The sequence below is a fragment of the Balaenoptera musculus genome, chromosome 20, assembly GCF_009873245.2.
Source record: "Balaenoptera musculus isolate JJ_BM4_2016_0621 chromosome 20, mBalMus1.pri.v3, whole genome shotgun sequence".
NCBI classification, from domain to species: domain Eukaryota; kingdom Metazoa; phylum Chordata; class Mammalia; order Artiodactyla; family Balaenopteridae; genus Balaenoptera; species Balaenoptera musculus.
Window position 1 is genome coordinate 3,034,533 of NC_045804.1, and position 24,407 is coordinate 3,058,939.

The 24,407-nt window shown below is 41.4% G+C and overlaps 1 protein-coding gene across 7 annotated transcripts in view; it reads left to right on the forward strand.

Moving 5' to 3' along the window:
- KCNJ16 (potassium inwardly rectifying channel subfamily J member 16) overlaps positions 1–24,407 on the forward strand; it is a 352,993-nt gene that overhangs the window by 323,082 nt on the left and 5,504 nt on the right. For 2 of the 7 annotated variants that reach the window (XM_036837802.1, XM_036837808.1), the window contains exon 3: positions 5,499–5,728. The exons of 4 other annotated variants lie outside the window; for them this stretch is intronic. The gene's annotated coding sequence lies outside the window, so the exon portion shown is untranslated. The remainder of the gene's footprint in view (positions 1–5,498; positions 5,729–24,407) is intronic. One more of the 7 variants, XM_036837803.1, reaches the window with a different exon arrangement.

Below are 24,407 nucleotides of genomic sequence, written 5' to 3' on the forward strand. Positions count from 1 at the left end.
GTCTATCCAAGAGTGAAGAAGGCTACCCATGAAAAGAAGTTTATTCATTTGCAGAGTTTTAAGTTGAATATTTATAGAGTTTCCTTAATGCACGAGAAGGACTTCACAAAGGCTTACTGAATTACAGGGAAACGTTTAAAACTTTAAATCATTTTTTGCACTATCCCTCTTAACAAGCCAGCCGTTTTGAAGCCAGTTTCTTTTTCATTCCGTTAAAAAAATGACAACTTTAATTAAGACTTCGTGGTAGATAAGAATTGCTTAGTGATTATATATATATATATAATTTAACATATATCAGCTTTGCCCAATTTTCTTTCCAGTACAGACACTAAAGACCAACTTTTTTTTTCCTGACCCAAATATGAGAAGCTAGAGGCTTTTTCTGTGACTTTGTCTTTCTCCATCTCCCTACTCTCATTCCCAGTAGTTCCGAAGTTGAATTTTGATGAAATTGGATCTTTGCAGTGGAATTTTGAGTGGAATCTGGACAGATTCTGGGCTGGTCAAACAACACCTCAATAACTGTGAATTAAGATATGTCACATTTTAAAAGAGAGAATCAGAGAAGAATAATCAGGATATTGAGCAAATCCTGAAACATGGTTTATGACCCAGGGGTGTGCTGGAGCAGACTTGTGTCAGCTCCCAAGAGCTAGCTGTTCACCCCCCTTACCACCTCCACGTTCTGGTACATCCCATCAGCAACTGGACATCAGCCAGGGTTGCAGTTTATACCATAGAAATTGGCAAACTCTTTACAAAACAGAAATAGTCACAGATGTAGAAAACAAACTTATGGATACCAAAGGCAAAAGTGGGGGGGGATAAATTAGGAGTTTGGGATTGACATATACACACCACTAGATATAAAATAGATAGCTAATAAGGACCTACTGCATAGCACAGGGAACTCTACTCAATATTCTGTAATAACCTACGTGGGAAAAGAATTTTAAAAAGAATGGATATATGTATATGTATAACTGAATCACTTTGCTGCACACTAGAAACTAACACGACATTGTAAATCAACTATAATCTAATTAAAAATTAAAAAAAAAAAAGAAATTGGCAAACTCTGCAATCAGTCCTTTTTTTCCCTCCGAGAACCCGTAATGAAAATTTGCTAGCACGCAACTGCTTATGAATAAGCTAAATGTCCCAGTAGTCCTGGTTGACACCTGCTGTCTTGGTGACTCATCGTTTTAGCATTTGTCCCAACACTCTTCACTCTTAAAAGTGACAAGTTAAATCATCACTCTGCATATCAGGAACCTAGGAGGCTTTGGAGGGTTTTCCCTGGAGGAAGTGAAGCCCGGGACTTGGAAGGTAAGAAGTAACGAGGAGATTCTGGTCTTTTTTTGTCTGAAGAACTGCCTGTTGGAAGTAGGACGTGACTTGTTTTGCAGAGGGACAGCAGGGGGACAGGAACATCCTGTGAGAGCTACGGAAGACACATTTTTATCTGAGTTTAAGGAAGGACTTCCTCATTGAGAGAGTTGAGTCATCATAAAATAGGAACAGAACACGTGAGGGTCACTGAGGTCCTTGTCAATGAAAATGTCCCAGCAGAGACCGAGGGCCACCTTGAGGGGCTGTCATAGCAGGGCTCAGGCAAGGACGTCTTGCTGTGCTCGTGCCCTTCTGAGCCTTTGAGGTGACGGACTCGGCCACTGCGCCGATTCTCACAGGGTCTTTGCTCAGTAATGTGTGTATTCGGTAGATGGTACAACAACCAGCCGGAGAAGTGATTCATTCCAGTTCAGAAAATAATGATCTAAGCAGAAATGTTTATGATGCCTCTTTGTTAAGCTTTAAAGTGGAACAACGATCACTCATTTGAGAGGAAGCCCACGCTAACCAATTGACCACTGATTGATTTCTGAGTCCACATTTGGACATCTATTAAGATTGTCCACTCCACTTTGGCACAGTTTGGCCAAAGAGAGGAAAATAAGTCAGTGATTTTCCCACAACTTAGGAACATAGGTAGCGGGAGAGACTTTCGTAAGTGGCGGGAGAGGAATGCCCTGTTTCGCAGTGAGAACTTCAGACACTTCCTCTGTCGCCTGTGGTCACCGGGCAGTTGGAATAACAGGAAGCCCTCCAGCCGGCAATAGTGGCTCCTCTGAAGTTTGTTTGGGTCTCTCCAAAGGCACGGTTTCAGCAGGGGCTGAGGCTACACCAAACAACTTAGAATTTCCCCCTAAGTATGGAAAATTATGTTAACATAAACAATTCTGTCCATTACCTAGTGTCTACAATGTACCATAGAAAGGTCTAACTTTTTTTTCTATTTCAAATTACTCTATTAAATTAGTCAGTTTGATTATCTTATAGATCATCATAAGAATAGTTATATAGTTTTTCCCTAAGCTCGATGCCTTCCATTTTACACACTTTTACTCTTACCTAACACTTTGCCCATTCCTTCAGCCATGTAAGATCTTCCAATGTTTTCCATTTTTCGTTTGACTTTTCGCCACCCAGAAATCATCCTCCAGCCCAGGTGTGTCTCTTCCTGTTCTCCCATCAGACTGTTATTTAACGGCATTGAGAGGGCAAATATTATTGTCTGATACTTTTATAAGTGCTTTACGAATATTCATTCATTGCTTCTGCTGAGAGCTATACCGAATAGGTGTTTTTATTATCATTCTTTCACAGATGGGCGGATGGAGGCGCCGCGAGAGTCAGGCTTCTAATCAGCAGAGTGTCTCCCACCGCAGTTCGTAATCACTATGTTGCCTCGCACTTTAAAGATGAGAAATTGAACCCATCTTAACGCGATTCTCTGAAAAACCAATGCGGACACTTAATGCCTCAGTGGAAATGCGCTTTCTCTTTACCTATTTTCCTGAAGTCCAGCCTTCTTCTTATGAATGTATATTTTCCTAAGCACAGAGCTGTGTTCCAAACACTGCGTCCTTTTATACACATTTTACATACGTACCTTCTCCTTAAAGAATCCACCTTTATGGTGTTTTAGGAAAGAAATCATATTTACGTATTTTGTGAATCCATATCCTATTATGGACTTCACTAACCGAGAGTAAAACTCATCTACCTGGTTCTTTGAGGCTAGGAGAGCGGTTCTCAACCAGGGGTGATTTTGTCACCCAGGGGACATTGGACAGTGTCTGGACACATTGCTGGCTTGGGGGTTGGGGTCATGTGGCAACTCGTGGGAAGAGTTTAGGGTTGTTACTAAACGCCGTATAAGCCCACAACATCCTCCCACAAAAAGGAATTATCTGGCCCAAAATACCAAGGCTGAAAATCCCAGGTCTAGGGTATCCTGTGCATTTAAAGTGATTCTGTTGAGGACAATGTATGCCCCTCCTCAACTGTACTATAAAAGCTGTAGAAAACTCTGTGCATATGCGACCACACCTATTAATGGGTCTCTCATTAACATATCAGTCTGTCATTAAGTAGATTCTCAATTGATATGTCTCATATTTTATTTACTCTTCTCACAAATCTGAACGGTTTAGAAAGAACTCGGATTCATAACCTAGTCTGAAAACAAATATAACTCTTAAGGAAAATGGTGATAATTGCAGATTTCTTTAGAACTTGTTATTCACTCATTCATTCATTCATTCTTTTTTTTTTCAAGAAATAACTATTAAGCATAAACTGTACACCAAACAATGTTATAGGTGAAAAAGTAGTTTAGGATTAGGCTATGATTAATTTGTAGATTAAAGTTAGGATTATTTTAATGTGTACTGAGAAGTTATTAGTATGGGTTTTATATTTTCTGTAGTTTATGTTGTTCTACACAATTATATAAACAATGTTTTATTTACGATGAAATTAAGCAAAGTATTTTGCATAATGTAGGAAAAAATGGGAGAGAAAATGGTTTTTAGAAAGTTGACTATTCACTTCTCACCCAATTAGTTAAATTGGTGGTTGGTAATATAACATGCACAAAGCAGACACAGCTGTTGGTTCAATACAAGTATTCCACTCTCTCCTCATGATTTTGTAATGAAACCATGAGACCAAACAGGACACCTTCTTCAAGTCTCCCAAAAGAAGTACTTATTTTTAATAAAAAGAACACACAAGAATCCTTGTAGGACATTTACTTAATTAAAAATTAAGAAGTTGGCAAAATCTTATGTGACAAACTGTACATCTCTCATATTAAAGCAAAACAAAAAACTCCCTCCCTGAAAAATAAACCCCCCTTGAGTTCCATGTTCCTTCCCATCCATCAGCCCATTTTTCTACTCCATTTGACAGCAGGACTCCTTACAAAGGGGATACGTGTTTTCTCCACTTCCTCTCGCCCTGTTCCCACTTGTTCCTGATCTAATCAGGCATTTGTCTCCAAAACTCTACTGAGACATCTTTCGTCAAGCCACCAGTGACGTCACATGGCCACATCCAACAGTTAGTTCTTAGTCCTCATCTCGACCTCTCATTAATCTCCGGCACAGAGGATCACTCCCTTTTTCTTGCCATCTTTTCTTCACCTCCATCTCATGGTTTTCTGTCTACTTCAAGAAATTCTCCCTTTCAGTCTCCTTTGTTGGCTCATCCTCATCTTCGCAACTTCAAATTGAGTTGCCCCAGAGCTTAGTCCTGGGAATCTTTCTTTCTCTTTTCTAACTACCCTCACTCCTTGCGTGGTCTCATCCATGTTCATGGTTTTAAATACCCTATATGTACTGATAACTTCCAATCTTATACCTCCATTCTGGACCGCTCCCCTCAATTCCAGAAGAATACGTATTGTCTACCTGACATCTTCATTTGGATGTCAGAGGGCATATCCAATTAACCACAATAAAACCTCAACCACTGAGTTCCCCACTTCAAAATTCCTTCTCTCCTGGTTTCATCATCTTAGTAATTGGTACCAGCATCCAATCAATTTCTTGGAAATGTCCACATTTTCATGACTAGTTCATTCCAAATTATAAGACTTCCCAATAGGTGAAAAGTGGATATTGAGTAAGAGACTTATTCTCTCCCATATCCCAAACTTAGAACAAACAAACAAGCCAGAAAATAAAACGGGCTTCTCAGAAAAATATCTAAACGTTGTCCTTGAAACCACTACTGGGCTTGTCAGTGGTCTTCAAGGGGCACACATTTCCTTGGAACCCAAATGAAATGCTGTTTGCCTTAGGTGAACGATTACATAGACAGGGTGTGTTTGCAGAGAAAAATCTTCACAGTGACAGTCTAGGGCACCTACACTTAAGAAGAACACACTTGGAAGAAGTTGTTCAAGTCCTGGAGGTGTTAGTGAGAAAAAAATCCAGCCTCTGGGACAGTGAGAAGTTTAGGGGCAACTTTCGGCCATTTTGTGATTTGGGGAGAGCCTTGTTGAATAAGTTCGAAAAACAAAGGTATAGATGGGCAGGAAGGGAGGCTCTTTCTTCTTGATTCTTGTTTTCTGGAAGCCACCACTGGCAAGACTATCTACTACGGGTAGGCATGGGAACAAGTTAAAGAAAGTGTTGATTCACTAGAGGCAAGCGGAGATCTCAGTGGCCTTTGTATGTGGTGAATGTGTCCGGAAAAGCAAAGAAGAGCGAGATTCTCCCGTGTGCTTTCTCATCTCCATGGCGGTGGGTGCTGACAGCTTGAGAGAGAGCTTGGAGGAGCAGAGAGAAAGGAGCCCTGGACCTCTAGTTGCCGTGCTCTTATACGATGCAAAAGACACGGGGGTCTGAGCTGAACTTCATCGTCCGTAACTAAGGTAAGACCATCTAGTGGGTTACTAAGTGAGCCAAGCCTGAAAGCATTGCTCTCTTGCTCGATCCTTTTTGGGTGTATGCCTGCTAGTAGGCACCCTTATGATGCTTCCTTTGGCTACATAGTCATGATTGATTGCTCTACGGTCTATGGCTGGGAATAGTCTTTCTTTCCTTCATATAATCTCTGGGGAGTGCTGAATCAAACAGATTAAGAATGCAAGTGCCTTTTATAGATCAGGGAAGTAACCATCAGAAACAGAGAGACAGACTTAAAAGCATGATGACTTATCCAACCGAACGTGACTTATTGATGCCGTGGGGCAATGTGGAAAAGGATGAGTCTTTAATTTCCTGTGGAAATAGTCATTCATCAAACCCTCCTTTTGTGTGTCTTCGTCACTCTTCCACTGTTCCAAAGTGACAACAAAGTGGCACTGAAGATTTGAAACCGTGTGATGAAAGGTGCTGTCATTGACTTGTCATTAATGACGTCTTGACAACTAAAAATATAGACAGAAGTACTGTAAAGACGCATTAGAAAAAAAAACTGCTAAAAGGTAACTTCAATAAATAGTAAGCTCCTCAGGCTTTGACGTCTGATTAGGTAGAAAAGCACTGGGCTTTTTAACTTTTAATGTTTTTCTTCTACTCACTGTCGTCTTTTGGTTTGCAATCTGGAGCGTTTCCAGGGAGTCATTAATATCGGTTAACACCCCATGGCTTTAGAGTTCATTTCTCTGGTGAAAGGAGCAGAGGTTGAGATAATGCAGCTTGTCTACCTGGAAATTCCAACATTGCATAGATGCAGGGCCGTGGGTTTAACCATAAATATGTCTTATTTACAAAACTCTTTAAGCTTTTCTTTCTTTTTTTTTTTTGCAGTTTACAAGACTAGTTTAATTGTAATGCCTAAAACAAAGATTAAACATAAAACATTAAGATTATAGGCCAATTTAAATTTTGCTATATAATAAAAGAAACTTGAGAAATTGCAAATTAAATCTGCCAGTGGATACGTCTATGCAAGAATGTAAAGATAATATACATTAGAAAAATCTATTGATACAGGTAATATATGAACACATTCAAGGAAAAAAATGATCTTCTCAATATGATGTACCCAGTAGATGCAGAAAGCTCATTAAATAGAATTTGAAGCTTATTCATAATTTTAAAAAATCATTAACAAAATAGACAACAAAAGTATATATCAGGAATGCAGCAAATACCATATTTGTTTAAGCTTTTCTTTTTAAAAGCCCTTCCCCCTCCTTCTTTAATTTCCCATGAGCCTTGAAATCATTTGGAGAATTCACAGGGAGCTAGGGGAACATCCCTAGAGGTTCTGAAAGCCCGTAATCCTGAAGGTAGAGTTCAAATGGGCTGCTTACACCAGCGTGACCTTCCCAAGTGACTTAGCTTCTCTCTGCCTTCTTTTCAAAAGCCTTTCACAATCTCTCTCTCTTAGATACCATTTAATCTCCTTCGATTTAATCTCCTTCGATTATGGTGCCTGGCACACAGTGAGCACAAACTCAATGGAGACAATTATTATTAGCTGCATTTTAGAGAGGTGGGAAGCTCTGATACAGACAGCGATAGTCGGTTAATAGCTAAGCTTAAAGTAATATCTCAAATGGCTCGACTCCTGGGAACATACATCTTGTTCTCAGGTTTGAGAAAATACGTGCCAGTTGCACTTTTGCAATTAGGATGATAGAATACTCATGATATTAAAGGTAGTTCTGGCAATTTACACCAGCCTTGACCCTCTTCTTTTTTTTTTGTCTTTCTTATTAGCTGTATTAAGGTATAATTTATATACAATAAAACTCAAACATTTTAAGTGTACAGTTTGATGAATTTTGACAAGTGTATAAGGCATGTAACCAACACCACAATAAAGATATACATCATTTCCATCACACCAGAAAGTTCCTCATGCCCTTTTGCTGTCAGTTTCTTTCCCTCACCTCTAGCCCCGAGAAACCACTGATCTGCTTTTTTATCACGCAGTATGGTCTTCTCTAGAATTTGACCCGCTTCTGACATGGTTTTCTGAGCAGCAATATTCCACTTTCAGCTTCCAGACACCCACATTCCATCCCTGGACCTCGCCTCTGTGATGAGGCCAATCTCCCCAGCGATGCAGCCGAGGTCCAGGAAGGTATGTGGGATGGGCTGGCATCAGGGTGATGAGGGTCAAGAAGCGAGTCCGGGACAAGGGCGTGCTTTTGTGTGTACGTGGTCTAATAAAGACAAATCAGTCATTTCACATTTTGATCTTTTTAAAAATCAGAACATCTGCCCCCATCATGTTCACTGTGGCTGCTTTAAGTCAGCCAAGGCGAAGTTCCTGGTTTTGTCCAGGTGAAAACTACTGACATTTATGGGACACCTACCATTTTATAATGCTATCTGATTTCATTCTCTTAATTACCCTTTTAAAGGGATGGGGATCAAAAACGTAAAATAACTGGTTGGAATTCACATAGGTAAGTGGTAGACATGAGATTCCAACAGAAATCAGTCTGACTCCAAAAATCAAATATAAATGATGTAGGTAAAGGTACTATTTTGTTTGCATTATGTAAATAATATAAATGGAATAACAGGTTGTGAAAAGAACCTGATAAGACCTTTCTGAGACCCAGACCATCAAAACCTGAATTTGGTTCACCTGCAAGAAATAGTATGTCTGACCTCACAGCGGGATTCAGGGACAGCCTGGGACACAAGAGTAACTGATCCAGAAGCACCTCTGGCCCTTGGAAACTTCCCTGTCAGCCCTTATTCTGGGCTTTCCCTAATTTTTCTCTTAAGAAAATCCATGATCCTGCCTGAGTTTTTTTTTTTTTTTTTTTAATTTAGGACATACGCAGAAATACAAAATGAAAATAAAAACAGATCAACTAAAATACAACGTTGATGCAATGAACAAAGGCACAAATAATACCAAAACATGGGTCAGTATGATCTTTTCTCTTGGCATGAAAATATGGCTCATAATTATTAAAATAAAAAACTAGACCCAAGTGTTTTTACTTTAACAAGAAGATGAGGTCTTTCTGACACTTTATTTTTAATCCTCTTGGACAATCTTTCACCATTGTTCATTTCATAAAATTGGAGGAAATGCTATTTAGTGGTTAATGAAAAATAACATAAAGCCTTTAAATCTTTGTATAAAAAGAAGCCTTCAGAATTACGTAGCTTAACCTCCTAACAAATTCAGGAAATTCTTCTATATATATTCTTCAAGTTGGTCATCCAAATTCTGAGTCGATGGTCCTGATCTTCACCAGATCGTTAGAGATACTAACAATAAAAAATTCTTCTTGATACAGAGATTAACTCTACTTCCCTGTAAACTCCATACACAGATCCTGGTTCAAACTTCTGTAGCATCACCCAGCAGGGTCCATTTCTCTACTGCACAAATGTAGATGTCCCCTCTCTGCATGTCTGAGTGTGAACTACTTGAGCAGGGTCATGTTTTCATTATCTCAGCACATCTAGTTCAAGTTCAGGGACTATCGTTGGTGCTCAATAGGGTTTTGAATACATAAGTGGATACCTTCTTGAATATCTCCTCCTTCAGTTCTTTCCCTAGTTTTCACTATTATAGTAACTTCTCCCGAAAAGCAAAATATCCAGAATTGAACGTTATACTTCAGATACGGAATCTCTCCAATTAAACCAACTCTTATTACTTTCATGGGGAGTTCTGTGTGGATGAAAAAGTATTTTTGTTGACTCTTGGCCTTGATTTTCTGGGAAAGATAGATTTTTTTCAGCTCAGCGGCCACCGCCCCCTCCTCACTGCTCCTCTTCGCTGGCCTTCTGAGCTTGAGATAGATCAGTGTTTAGTGGAATCATCTACCTGGATTTCCCTGCTGTGAATTTTCCCAGTCCCTAGGGCTTAGGGGACTGTACCCCACACACACGCCCCTCCGCTACCGATTCTGAGATGGGTCAATCCCTAGGGCACCTGAGTGGCTCTACAACACATCCCAAAGGACTCAGCCGGAATCTCCTGCCATGAGTGCTGCTTTGAACTCGTGCCCCAGCCCTAGTGACTGGGATTCCTCTTTTCTTTTTTTTTTTGGCTGAGATCAGGTCCAATTTTAATGAGGAGAAATATTTAGTTTGGGGGAAATCTAACTATCATGTTTTGTGTTTCATGGTTTTGATTCCTGTGTCCCAAGAACCCTTTGCTTACACCCAACTCACACAGATTTTCTCCTATATTTTTCTCTAAAAGCTGTGTAGTTTTTCTATTTTTATTTAAGTCTGTAATAGATCTCAAATTAATATTTGTGTTTAGTGTAGGGTAAGGGTCTAGGTATATTGTTTTCTCTAGGGATATCAAGTTTTTCCAACACCATTTGTTGGCTATTTTTCTCCCATTGGATTGTTTTCATGTGTTTGTTGAAAAAATAAAATAGACATATAAGTATATATCAATTTCTTAGCTCTCTATTCTGTTAATTTAACCCATTTATTGATCTTTGTGTCAGTAAAGTAATTATTTGATCACCATATGTTATAGTTAATCTTGAAATTATGTAGCATAACATAAGTCTTCCAAGTTTATGTTTCTCAAGTTCGCTTTGGATATTCTAGGTCCTTAACAACAACAACAACAAAAAACCATCTACACCCTGATTCTGCTTCCAGCAGTTCCTCTCCTCATTAAGGGTTAAAGCTTTAGCTATGGAAGGAGGTGAATTTCTTGTAGTCCTTTTCCCCCCAACTGTTTACTATCTGTGTGACCCCAGATAAATCTACCAAACTAGTTAAGCTTTGATTCTTCATCCCTTGCAAACTATTATATATAGGATGGATAAACAACAAGGTCCTACTGTATAGCACAGGGAAGTATATTCAACATCCTGTGATAAACCATAATGGAAAAGAATATAAAAAAGAATATATATATATATATCCCAATCTCTCAATTTATCCCTCCCATATACACACAACTATATTTAAAATAGGTGACTAATAAGGACCTACCGTATGGCACAGGAAACTCTACTCAATACTCTGTAATGACCTATATGGGAAAAGAATCTAAAAAAGAGTCGATATGTGTATATGTACGACTGAGTCACTTTGCTGTACACCTGAAACTAACACAACATTGTAAATCAACTCTACTCCAATAAAATAAATTTTAAAAAATTCTTCATCCTTAAAATGGTGATGATATTGATACCTAGTTCTCAGGATTTGGGGGAAAATTAAACAAATTCATGGATGTAAAGGGCTGGCACCTAAGAAGTGTTTCTTTTCAGGCTGAGGAGCACATGCAGCCCTTATCCTCACTGCGTCTGGATTCCCTATCATCCTGTAGCCCAGCTCCACACACAGGCCCAGGTATTTTTGGCCACACGTCTTGGATGTGGTCACTCTTCTGCCAGGGTGTCTGCCTGCCGCCCGCACTCACCTCTCCTGAGCTCCCCACCTCTGCGTCTCCCCTTCCTTCTCAGCCCTCGGCCTCCCACTACGCGGCTGTCACACTAATTCACAAAAGCCCTGGGAGTCTTTTCTCCCAACACTGCCCTCCGTCAGTGCGGCTGAATTCCTGTCCTTCCACAATCATGGATGGACCTGCTTCCAAGGCACCGCCAGCACCCCTCTGCAGTGGGCAACCCGAAACCCTTGGCCTTTGACCTTAGGGGTCTGGCCGTTCTCTTGCCTATTAGTCCACACACATCAGATCTGGCGCCTAGAAAGGCATTACCAGATTCTCCCCAGATGCGTGCTCCCAGCCATTAGGGTGATCCAGTGAGCTCCCCCGGCCCACAGGCTGCAGAGCGAGAAGCCGTGAGCGCCGCCAGCCGTGTTCCACAGCCAGCTGCTGGATCAGCCTTAGCGATCATCTCCCGAGGCTGCAAGGCTCAGAATATGGCGGTCCTCCGGCTACAGTGTTCCAAGGTGTCCCTCCAAAGCGTAGGAAGGCACTCCCTTCCATCTAAAAAATTCTGAATTGTAATGACAATATGTTCATCACCCTTGGGGCGTTTCTTTTGCAATGAAGATAGAAATGTGTTTTCTCTCATCCCAACCTTGGGTTGCTTTGTATTCTTTTATGAGATAGTCAGTCAGCTGTGGCCATGACAGCAGACAGCATCGAGGCTCAGAAAAAAATCAAGTGTATTATACTCAAACGTCCTTGAGACAGCAGATGTGGCACAGGACCACGTGGGAAAGACACCGGGGTGGTCCAGAGGCAGAAGACAGCAGCAAAGGGGAGGTCAAGTCACAGCTGGCTTCTATCAGGGTTTACGTGAGGAAGTCAAAGCAGGGCAGGATGAATAGCTTAGCTGTGGCTAGTTTGAATGATTCTGGAGAACTCTGGGTGATAAGGGTTGTTCCTAGTTGCTTGATACCTGGCCCTGTGATGCTGAAGGCGGAAGAATATCGCCTTCTTGGGCGTACAGCCTCCTGGAGGAGATGTGGCCCTGGTTGAGTTAGTTTGCGTATCTAAAGCATGCTCCGGGCTGGGTCTTTTTCTATCTCTAAGGATTGGCTAGCCCTGAGAAGGGCAGTCTCTCTCCAGCCAGAATATATCTTTGTTTTTGTTTTCCTTTTAGGATGTCAAAAGATCATAATAGAAAATTTTAAAACCTTTACAATGCATAGGTTTTCTTTCATCTATGGCTTGAGCTGACAGACAGACCCTCCTTTGTCACCTAAGAAATTCAGTAAAATGGATCTCTCTTTACTGATACTAGCCTGCCACTGACCTAAAGCCCTTTCAGTTTTGGGTCCCTTTTCTCTACCCTGAATTTTTCTGTATTTACTAACCACCACTCTTGTATGACATGGCAGATTTCTGGTCACGGTTTTAGTGTCCTTGAGGAGAGCAAGCCAATGTCCTATGAACCTCAGGGAAAATGGCCTTTGCCTAGTTACAGGGATTCATAAACTACCTAAAACATGCAGAGGAGGGCTGGGAATGTTAATTCTCTAATTCACTGATGAGGAACCACACACACACATACACACATCCTCTTCAGTACTGGCTCTTCACGATTAGGGCTAATCCTTCCATAAGAATCAAGCTTCTGGCTGCAGAAGAAATTAATGCCAAAATAAGTCTGTGTTCTTTGGATCCAAGCAGTAGGAAGCTTTATCCTTGCCGCTTTCCTCAGGATGCTCTGTGACATCATCCACACTGGGTTGTTTTTCCCTTTGTATTCAAACACTTTGGCTTAATTCCAAAGGGCGTCCAAAGGCAGCAGACCTTCCCTGCAACCCACCCATGGGCCGTGTAATCTCACAACTGGAAGCATTCGGCTCCACGACGAGGCATCGCCCAATTCGCTCTCTTTGATAGCATCAGTCCACTCCCACCCCAGGCCCGGGCTTCCTCTGGCCTCTTTCCTTGCGGACCCTCTCTAGGTTCTGAGTGGTTCAATCCAGTGGCTTTGCTGGTTGACAGTCACTGGGGCTTGTGGATACTGGTGTGCACATCGTGGGCTGATCTTATCAGTAGAGTGGGTAGACGTGTCTCAGGAAAGCTTGAAAACAACCACAGATGCTGAGATATTTTCCCACAGCCTGCATATTTAAAGTTACGGGACTAGCATACAATCTCCTTAATTCTAGAAAACCTGGTTCAAGCCTTATCTACAAAAGATATGTACATCCAAGAGGATGACATTAACTTTTATGCACCATCTAGAACCTAGTTACAGAGACCTGGGTTGCAATCCTGGTTCTTTCACTTTCCACCTCTGTGATAGATAGTGAACAACTTCTTTTCTCTAAGTTTTAGTGTGTTAATTTGCAAAGCAAAAAAAAATGGTACAATAAAACAAGCATTTCAGGTTTGTTGCTAAAATTAGGGGAGAGTGACACAGAACTCAGGCACTGAGAGAAGAGACCCAGCTGGACGGAGGGGCAGGTGTCACTAGCAGTGTGGGCTGGGAGCACAGAGAGACGCCTTGATTAGCATCACAAGTTGCCTATGGGCTGGACCTCCCAGGCCGCATCATTCTGAACTACTTGGAGGTACTTTCTGACCGCTGAGCCATCACTTTTTAGATAATCGAGATTTTGATTAGTGCTATTCTGTTGAACTGACAGTAAAGTCTCCTTGGCAAAAGGAGCCGGCCGGGGAGTACATCCTACAGATGGATAAGGTCAAAAATCCTTAAGTGTTGCTTCATTACAAAGAGTGTTCTTTGATTCAGATGACAAGGATGGAGGTCATGAACAGCCCTGCAGGGGACAGGAGGTGGACACCGGCTTTGCTTGATGGCACAGGCATAGGTATTGTGTTCCCATGCCAAGGCAACCGTGGACCAAGAACCCAAGAAGCAAATGGAAGCTCTTGGTTGATGGTGCTGGGGAGTGAAGTTCACAAGATTTTGGGGTCATGTAATCAAATCCGAATGATTAACAGAACAAATATCTCCTTATACTATCGTGTCTCCTCTCTTGATTGCCTGTGGATGTGGAAGCTGGCATGGATGTATTCACAAGCTGTTGAACATCTGTCTTTGAGGACTGGCTTCTAATTTTTTTCAATGAGGGCATCCAATCTCTCTTTCTACAGGAAATTTGCATGAGATTTGGGAGTTCAAACTGTCAATGATATTTACATTTCTCAGTTAAAAAGCCAACATTTCTTCCTCTGGCCCTAAACTCTATGCGTGGAAAAAGCTGTTTTAGTTCATAGCATATTCTTTCTGTTAAGATAATTAAACTTCTGCAGGACTGCCAACGCTCATCAATAGAATGAATTTTTCATAAATGTTATCTACCTTACGTGGGTGCAAACTGGCATTTTGATTAAGTTGAAGCCAAAAGTTATTTCATTAGCAGAGAAAACCTTCCTCTACCTACCCTGCTCCAACCAACCTCAAATAAAAGGAGGCCATGCTGGCTACAGTTACAATTGTTATGAATCATTTTTAATAAAATCAGTAGCTAAAAATTGTTGAATTTTCAAAATATATTGGAACTCTTTCTCCATGTCGCTATGCTGTGTACATTCTTGGCTAAGAATGAATTTTGATTTGGATGTGGGACATCTATTTGTTCAAGCCAAGCACCACTCAAATTTCCATAGGCAGATTATCTGCTGGATGAATTAGCCCAAGGAATTAAAAATGAAAATTCCTAAACTGCCTTTTGCTCAACTACCCAGAATGTTCCCCTTGATTACATCCTGCCTGTCTGATAGCTGGACTTCAGGTCATTTTAAAAGCCAGCCATGTACAAAAATGGGGCATTCTTTTCAGAGCCTGTGATTTATTCCAAGCCAAATGCAAATCGATTTCTCACTTCTTTCCTTCTGTGGCTTATCTATGCTACCGTTTTCCTTCCTTAGCCTAGAAAATCAAGAATTAACCACAAAAGCAGAATGCTGGGGAGGTACCTTTGCACCTTAAATGCTGGGAAAAGTCTCAAACCTAACTACCTTTCTTTTGGGTCTACTACGTGATGTCACTTTGATATTCTTCCACCAGAGAAGCCTCTACTCTCAGTGGCCTGTCTTGAGAGAGCGAATGTGGTGCACTTGGCAAGACTGAGCCGCTCAAGGGCAATAACTGTCCTCATAATCCTCGGGAATAGCCCCCCAATGCCTCAGGTACAGTTAAAAGTCGATTGAATTGAAGAATACACAGAGGCTGTTTCCATGATCTTTTCCAGCTCATCACAGGCATTGGTACGATAGAGTCTCTTACAGCGCACGTCTAAACATCTTAGCAGGAGAGGTAAGGGAAAAGTGCCCCCGTGTGCCTCAAACTCAACTCCCCAGTGTTCATCCCAGTGAATATTCCAGCCTAAGAAATGCTGGGAACAGAACCACTTCTCTTTTTAAGAGAAGTCTTGCTAACCTGGGTCACCTCTGTTTATATAGGCATTCACAGATAATGACATCTAACCTTCCAACTTAGGTAGGGTGATTTATTCTTCTTCTCTAGCACTCTAGTGGAAACTGAAGTACAACCAGTGGAGAAGGTATAGAAAACGAAATGCATGGAAATCCAAGAGTCTATCTAGTGCACTAATTTCTGTCAGCTACCTAAATCTTCTGTTATCTGTTGTAAGAGGCAATGCTTCTTTGCCAAGTACCCTTGAAAAGGCTCAGTCTAATAGAAAGCTAATCTCATGTGATAGGCAACCCACTGCTTAAAGTATTGTATCAATAGGCTGTCTATCTGGATCTTCCTAGGGACATCATTTGTCTTGTATTTTAAGACCTTCTCAATTTATCTGTATCAACGAGGGAAAATGGGAATGGAGATAATAGCCAATAACAGCTGTTTTGTTTTCCTTCCCAATAAAGACATCCTGGGTTTTCATTTTGACAGCTTAAAACAGAAATTCAATCATTTAAAGGTCAAAGAAGTAGTAGACATTATCCCAGGAGTTCCTGATCTATGAGCAAATTACATCTGTGAGATCAAAAATGCCCAGAAGATTGAACAGACTAATAAATAGACTCTCTGTAATTGCCAAAAGGACAATTTGCAGGCAGTTCTCACAAAACGGGAAAATAACGACAGAGAGATAGGACTTGGTTTTCTGTTGGAATACTATACATACCAAACTTGGAGAAGGTCAAACATGACAGCATGTACACTTTCCATAAAATATATTTGTTCTGGAATGAACAGTTAAGTTCAACCCAAGCAGCTCCCAAACCAAAGTACACAGGAGCTATTCGAGGCCAGTCATAGGTAACCTGGCACTTAGAAAGCAAAGTGGACGACTAGTACACAATAATATCTATTCTTAGTGATACTTGTGGTTCTTCTGGCAGCTCTGTCATGGCTCTTTGAAGGTTATATCAAGGCAGTTAGGTGCTAGAAGGGAACTTTAAAACAAGTCTGGAAATTGCCAGCCTCATGATTCTTAGAGGGAAAAAAAAATGGTAGATAACTCTCAACCTCTTTCCCTCACTCTTTCTCTCTCCTCATTGGGATCTATACTTGAAGGAACTGTAGTCACAGCTACAAGCATTGCAGTTAACAACTCATTAAATACCAAAGACTGTGGAAGGAGCTTTGGGGACATAGCTCATTTACTCGCCCTAGCAACCTATGACCTACATTTTTTCATAAGGGCAAGCAGAGGCTCAGAGACTAACATGTAGGGGGCACAGTCTTACTAGTGATCGAGCAAGCCTCTGAACTCAATTTCATGTCTGTTAGAACCCGTCTTCTCCATTCTTGAAGCTTTAACATGGTGGATCTCCATCTTGAGGATATATAAGAATCAACAGGGGAGTTGGGCAGGGGAAGAAATCAAAATGATTGGGGGTGGGATCCAAAGATCTGGAGGTATAACGTGTTCCCCTAGGATCTCAGAAGCAGGTTGTAGTAGACTGCGCTTTCAAAAACACTCTACTGCTTGCAGGGGTATCTGAATGAGGTTTCGGAGTTCACGAATAGGAATTATGAAGAATTGGCTAGGGCCAGCTCTTTAGGCAAATCTACATCGTAAATATCTAATTGCCTTCTTCAAATTCATCCATTTCTAAAGATCGTTTCCTTGTGTCTTAAAAGTCCATTAACATAGACCTTAAAGTAGTCAAGTTGCAAAATAGCACAATTTTTAATATTTTCTTTCCAAAGTGATTGCAAATATTAGGATAAAAGAAAGATTCTTAAAACAGACTTTGGTATACCAAGCCAAGAAGCGAAGGCATTAGCAGTTTAATAGGTTTTGGAATGGGGAAGGGAGACAAGAGGGCACTGAGGGAGAAGAACCGCATTCGATGCTTGTTGAATTTGAACTCTGCTTTATGTAGCCCTGAATTGTGACCAGCTGCTTTCATGATTTCTCCAATTGGTCTCCAGCGGCCAACTCTGACCCAGCTCCCTCTTCCCCCACTTCCTTGTTTTAAATGAGATCTGGTTTTACTTAGATGAATTAAATGTCACTATATTTGTTTCTGTGAATTGTTCCAGCAAAAATTACAGCATCAGTGTCTGACTTTAAATGTCTGTAAGACTGTCTGCTTCTCTGGGCTATTTATAGTTGCCTTTTAAACACTCTAATAAATGCTTTTAGCTAGCCATTGGTTTGCTCCCCCTTTATGAAGCCTCAGAATCGGTACACTTCAAAGTACCAGCTGAAAATACCTGTTTTTTTCTTCTTTGCAAAAGTAATGCATGTTCATTGTAAAGTTTTTGAAATTGTAAATAGACAAATAGAAGAAAAGGGGGGAGAAAAATAAAAACGATCATACCAGAGAGGGCCACAATTCACATTTTGTTTCTATCCTTCTGTCTTTTCTCCATGTTTAAATGTATTTAAACTTTAAAAATTATATTGTACAAGCTGTTTTATAGTCCTCTTTCATTTTTTTCACCAAACAATATGTTTTCTATTTTTTTCTGTCAATCTTCTACTCTATCACGTTTAATGGCTACATTAAATAGAATGAGTAATGATATGATTGTACCATTACCTATGAAATAATCCCACATTTATTAGATGGCTAAGCCGTCGCCAAAACTTGCTACTACAAATAGCCCTACAAATTAGCCATGTCTCTCTGCTCATTCACGATCGTTTCTTTAGGATACATTTCTACAAGCGGAATTGCTAGATCAGAAGCTGAGCCAAATTCATAGACTTTTGCCACATGTACCCAACTCACCTCCAGAAATAGTTCAAATTAAATATATATATATATATATATAAAATATAATATAATATTATATCTTTGAAATGACAGTATAATAACATGCATTCCTGTTAGGAGAACCACATTTCTAATCATTCAATCCTCATTTTAACAAATTTTATTAAACACTTTTTAGTGCCAGGCATTTTTTTTTTCAACTCCAGATTTCCAGAGAGTTCTGCAGCATAGTTACACGCAGTTACCATACTAAAAATTGTCAGTTCTAGGGAAGCTGCTAGGCAAAAGTGGATAGAAAGACTTTTTTTTTTTTTTTTAAACTATGTATGAACTGGCATCTAGGACAGGGGAGAGGCCAGGTACATGGAAGGAACTGAGAGCTGGTGTTTGGAGAACTGGCAGGGTTGATGGTTTTATGGATCTAGGAATGATGATTCTCTTGCTAGGACTGAAATCTCCTTGAGGACATTGCATTGTTCAACTGGTCTTATTCAATTATTTGTTAGTTCACTCCTTCAAAGTCTAATTAGTGAGGGTCTACATGCTGCTTATCACTCTAGCTGCTGGGGACACAGTGGTAAATAGGACGAGGAGAGCCTTTCTCAAGGAATTTACAATCTATTCCGTGGGGCAATCCAGCCAACAAACAAACAAATCCATCGGTTAGAGGTAAGCATTTTGAAATAAATAAATCACGTTAACGAGACAGAAAATAACAGTATGGGGGCGAGTTTTAGTTTATATCCTCATCAGACAAGGCCTCTCTGGAAAGGTGGCCTTACGGATGAGACATCAGTGATGATAAGAAGCCACACAGGCAGAAAAGGAAGTGCAAAGTCCCTGGGGCAGGAACATCCTTACTTGTTAGAGTAGAGCTTAGCAAACTTTTCTGTAGAACGCCAGATAGTAAATATTGTCGGCTTTGTGGAGCACGTGGTCTCTGTTGGCAACTACCGGGTCTGCTGGGGTAATGTGACAGCAAGTAGCCACAGGCCATGAATAAGCAATGGTCTGAACGTGTTCCAGTAAAAGTTTATTTACAAAACAACCAAAGAGCTGGACGTGCCCCGTGGACTGTAGTTTTCTGCCCCCTGCGTTAGTGAAAAAGGGAGATTTGATGAGGAGAGAGAGTGAACGGTGAGCAGACTGGGAGATAATTTTCAGAGATGGGCAGAGGTCAGATATATGCAATCTGTATACAATACTGATTATGCAAATTACTCTAATTGCAGTGGGAAGACACTGGATGGTTTTAAGTAGAGGAGTGACATGTTTTGATTTTATTTTTAAGAAGAGTAGATCCAAGTACAGTAAGGGCAGAAAGAGGAGGTCTCTTAGGAAGCTGTGGTCCATTGAAGACCTGGTCCATTAAAGACATGGTGGTTTTGACAATGATGAGAAGTGAGTAGTTCTAATATCTGCTTTGAAGGTGAGCCAACAGGACTTGCTGCTCGTGTACATAATGGGAGTAAAGGAGAGAGAGAGACCAGCACTCTTACGTATAGGAGATACTTTTAAAATGTAAATTAAACTGAATTGTAACTGAGTGCTTTCTGTTTCAAGAAACAAAAGCTATCCCTGGTTAATAAAAGCAGAAGAAAATATTATTGAAAAGATATCAGGTAGCTTACAGCATCAAAGGAAGTATGAAGAGAAAGACCCTGATTTGAGCAAAATCAAGAGGCCAAATGAAAATCTAACCTCAGGGACTGTCTCCCCGGAAGCTGCGGCTTGTGTCTTTCTCTGGGTGATTGAGATGTGCACCATCACACCACTGGCCTCTTGACTCTTGGTAGTTGCCTGGAATAACAGGATTCAGCATGCTTCTGTCACTTCCTCAGGAATCAAAGTCTTGTTTGTGAAGTTCTGATTGGCTACTCCACAGTCAGGTGACCCTGCTCCAGGTGGTGCAGTTCTGATTGGTCAGTCCAAGGTCAGGTGACCCTGCTCCAGGTGGTGCAGTTCGGGTTGGCCACTCCAAGTTCCGGTGACCCTCGTCCAGGTGTAGGATGAGGAAAGGCTGTAGTGAGAAGTGGCTTCTGCCATCTCCACTGGCGTCATCCTATTCCCAGTCACCACCATATCTTATTATCCAGTTATTGAAATACCTTTCTGCCTTACCTTCCCATGTCTGCTGTTAAATTTCTCCAACCAATTTTCCATGGCACAGCCAGAGTGATCTTTTAAAAATGCAAGCCTTATCATGCTGTGCCCTTGGTTAAGGTACTTCAATCGCTTCCACTGCTCTTGGGAGAAAGACCCAAATCTTTAATTCTACCTAGTAGGTCATTTATGCTCTGTCTCTATCTCTCTTTCCAGCTTCAAATCCCCAACCCTACCACCACTCCATCCCCTGCCTCGTATTCAGTTCTTTGGAAAGCATGCCCTATGCATCTCTGAGTCACGGAGCCTCTGCAAATGCTGTTCTTCTGCCTGGGAACCTCGTTTTCCCTTTCCTCTTAGACTTGTCCTCATCGTTCAGATTGTAACTCAGATATCCAACATCCATCTCTCCCAGACTCCATAAGGACCCTGTATTATAAGCTATTGCAAGAAACAGAGGAGAAATATTCGTCCAAGTTAAGGGTTAAAGGAAGATTATAAGGACAGCTTCCAAGGTGCTAGCCATTGTAGCCTTTTATATTATGCCATTCATTCCTTACAAAAACATTTTGAGATAAGTCAGCTATTGTCCTTATGTTTTAAATAAACACAATGCGGCTTAAAGATATTTGTTAAGATGCAGATATCATACAACTAAGATGTGGTAGAACCATAACTAGAATCCAAATCTTTGATCTCCATATTCCTGCCTTTTAACTGCGCTACTGGAGGACCATATTGTGGAACTTGGACTGTGCCCCATGGTAACAGGAGAAGGATATTTACATTTCAGAATAATCACGCTGGATGAAAGTGGCAAGAGATGGGTTAGCTGGCTGTTAGGTAAACCAGGTAAAACCAGGTTCTTAACTGATCAGGAAAGCTTGAATTCAGTGATAAAAATGCAGATGAGTTCCTGTAATGATAGGTTCTTGTGAGAACCAGGCCTTCAGATTAGTTGAGCACAAAGGATGCAGCAGCCAAACTGCACCTATCAATAGTGAGAGCCTTAACAATGAGAGCGCCTCAAACAAACTAAATAGGGCAACAAGGCGTGAGCTGAGAGCATTTTTACTTACAGCGAGAGCCAGGAGAATTGAAGAGCATCTCTCAGCTCCAGTGTCGGGTCCCGGACCCCCCTTTCTCCCATCATGCTTGTGAAGTGGCACCATCGCCTCTGGCTCCAGACCCTCTCCGTATTCGTACTTCATTTTGCTTTCTCCTTGGTATTTACGCCACGGTCTGGGTGATCATCTCCTTTTATTTATCGATGCCCAACTCTCAAATGCCAGTCCCACAAGGGTGGGACTCTTCACTAATTCCTGAAGGTGGGTAGGTCTAGCACATATAGAAGCTTAATTTTTTAAAAATGAAAAAAAAAAAAAAACAAGAATGAAAACAATCAGTCACAAATTCTCCACTGGAGGCTTTTAGAGACCACTGGGGAAGTCCTTTCCTTACACAACCAGGGGAAATTGAACTGTGGTCTCTTAGAGAGATGTTAAGGTTTCATGATATCCAGCCTCTGCATGAAGCCGGGTCCCACTCAAGGTAAAGTCTGAGCAACGGGGGCTGACATCCAACCAAGACAGGGATGGGCAGACTGATTTTCAAGATAAGAACAAGAGAAACCATAAGAGCTGTCTCAGTTAGCAGGTACCTACCATCTAAGACAAAGAATAAGTATGATAAGCGCCTTGTGAATTTCTTTAACCTGTTAACTTTGCCGAGCTTGTCACTCTTGTTTCCTTTAGGTTGGTTCCTCAGAGTAAATAGCAAAAAAATTCTTAGTGTGAGCTGGAAGTGTGTGTATCGTGTATATATGAGTGTGTGTGTGTTGAGAACAAGGACTAGGGGATTTTCCACTTGGTAACAGTTGTGAAAGAGAAAAGAAAATGACCCGGTCCCTGGGGTTTGGGGGAAGTGGTGAAAGGACAGAGAAGTGGCCCAGGTGGCTTAATGGTAGGAAACAGTGGTGACATCCACATGTATTGGGAACCACGTGTTATCTGCCCTGCTGTCATGCAATTGGGAAGCTCTCCAAGAAGGTTAGAGCATGTGCTCTGATATTTTACAGAAGGGGCAACAGTGCTCGTGGGATCCAGGTTCAGGAGATAATCACTGAACAACTGCTGTGGGCCCAGCACGGGGAAAGACGGCTGCCCATCCCTGTCTCGTTCAAACCTCGCGATAACTCAGTGGCATCGGTGACCCCACGTCAGCAGTGAAGACCCTGAGGTTGAGAGAAAAGTCCCTCGCGATGAGGAGGACAGACCCGGAACTGGCGTCTACCTCCCATGCATGGTTTCTCTGCAACACCAAAAAAACATTTTATTTCAGGCTATTTCTTAATAATGAGGTTATTCTATTTCTAAACCAGAACAATCGGCTGTTACAACTGGTATTATTTTGGTACTGTCCTGACGTCCAGAAAATGGAGAAACACAATCCCAGACTTCAGATTTCTTCTACTTCTTTATAAAACACAGCATCCTTTGGGGTGAGGCGGAATTTACACAGGTGATACATATGACTTAGCGGAAAACGGGGCTGGAACAAGGATCTCCAGATAAAGTTACGAGTAATATTGTCAGGCTGGGTTTCTGCTTCTTCCCAGCATCTACAGCAGTTGGTTGATAACATATTATAAGTCCCTTTCCTATGATGAAGCCCCTCTATTCCATAAACTGGCACAAATCTTTCTAAATCGATTCAGAAGGAGAAACTGTAAGGTCATATCAGGGAGGAGGTAAAATCCATGGTCCCTGAGAAGTTGGACCAGGGATGGAGGGTAGGGCTGGGAGGCAGGAAACAGAGAAGGAACAAAAGCTTTTGGTGAAGCCACCGCCTGCTCTGGGGGTGACAGCAGCCGAGAAGGAAACATGAGATACCGTGGCTCTGTCAACAAAGGGGACACTGTTTGACATCAGGGAGTGCGTGGAGAAGGACGGGCAGTGTCCAGTGGGGACGGCGAAGCAGGTGTGCAGTGGCTGAATGTCAGGTCCACCTGAGAGCGTCTGGAGGTCTTATGAGAATTCCAGGCAAGATAAGGCTCAGGCTTAATTCTAAGGCAAGAAGCTGTGGGACAGGTTTGGAGCAAACTAACTTGTTTGGGTTCTCTCCTAACTCGTCAAACCCCTCTTTCTTTCCTCCTCGCCGACCAGAGCCCACCCCAAGTGTCGTCAGATCACACGTCCCTGGACCTCCCTGTGGCCCCCTTCCCCCTTCCCTTACCACAGACTCTACCAAGAGGGTCTTCAAAGACAAGGACCCCCATGCAGAATTCAGGCCGCACTTTCTACTCTCTACCCCGTCAACTCTCACGTTTCCACCAAAACTTATCTCATCTCAGGGTTTTGCCAGGAAAGTAACTTGATTACTGATGACTTCATGAAACTCATTTACATGCTAAAGAAAGTACTTGTTCACCTCAAAGGCCATGGGCATGAAAAAGTGAATTTTACCAAAGATACTTTAGACCTTTATTTGTGGAGCATCTCAAATTATACAGAGATGATTACTATTGCTATTCATATGTTTATATTAAGTAGATGCTAGGGACAAGTTCAAATTTTATTATCAAAGTGACACAGGATTGTAAAGTGTTAGCCATTGTGTTATATACCTCAACATGCTAATGAAAAGCTTAGGTTTGAAGAGCTACCTGCAGAGTGGTCTGCTTGGTAAATGGCTGAATTTGAGAGGACGTGGCAAAAGAGCAGAGGAATTGCTTCCGAATTGTTGAGTCTGACTGAGGCCCTTTTGTGCATTGAGAAAAGGGGATAGGTACACAGGCTACTCCTTTGTTTTGTTGAAAATATTCCCTGTCGTTTCTATAGCCCATTTGAAATGTGCTCTATTCATAAAGGTTTCTCCTTGAATTCATACAAAGATCTAAAAACCTGGGGACTAAAAGCAGATCTCACTAGCCAAATTAGATTAAGGAACATTTTTTAATG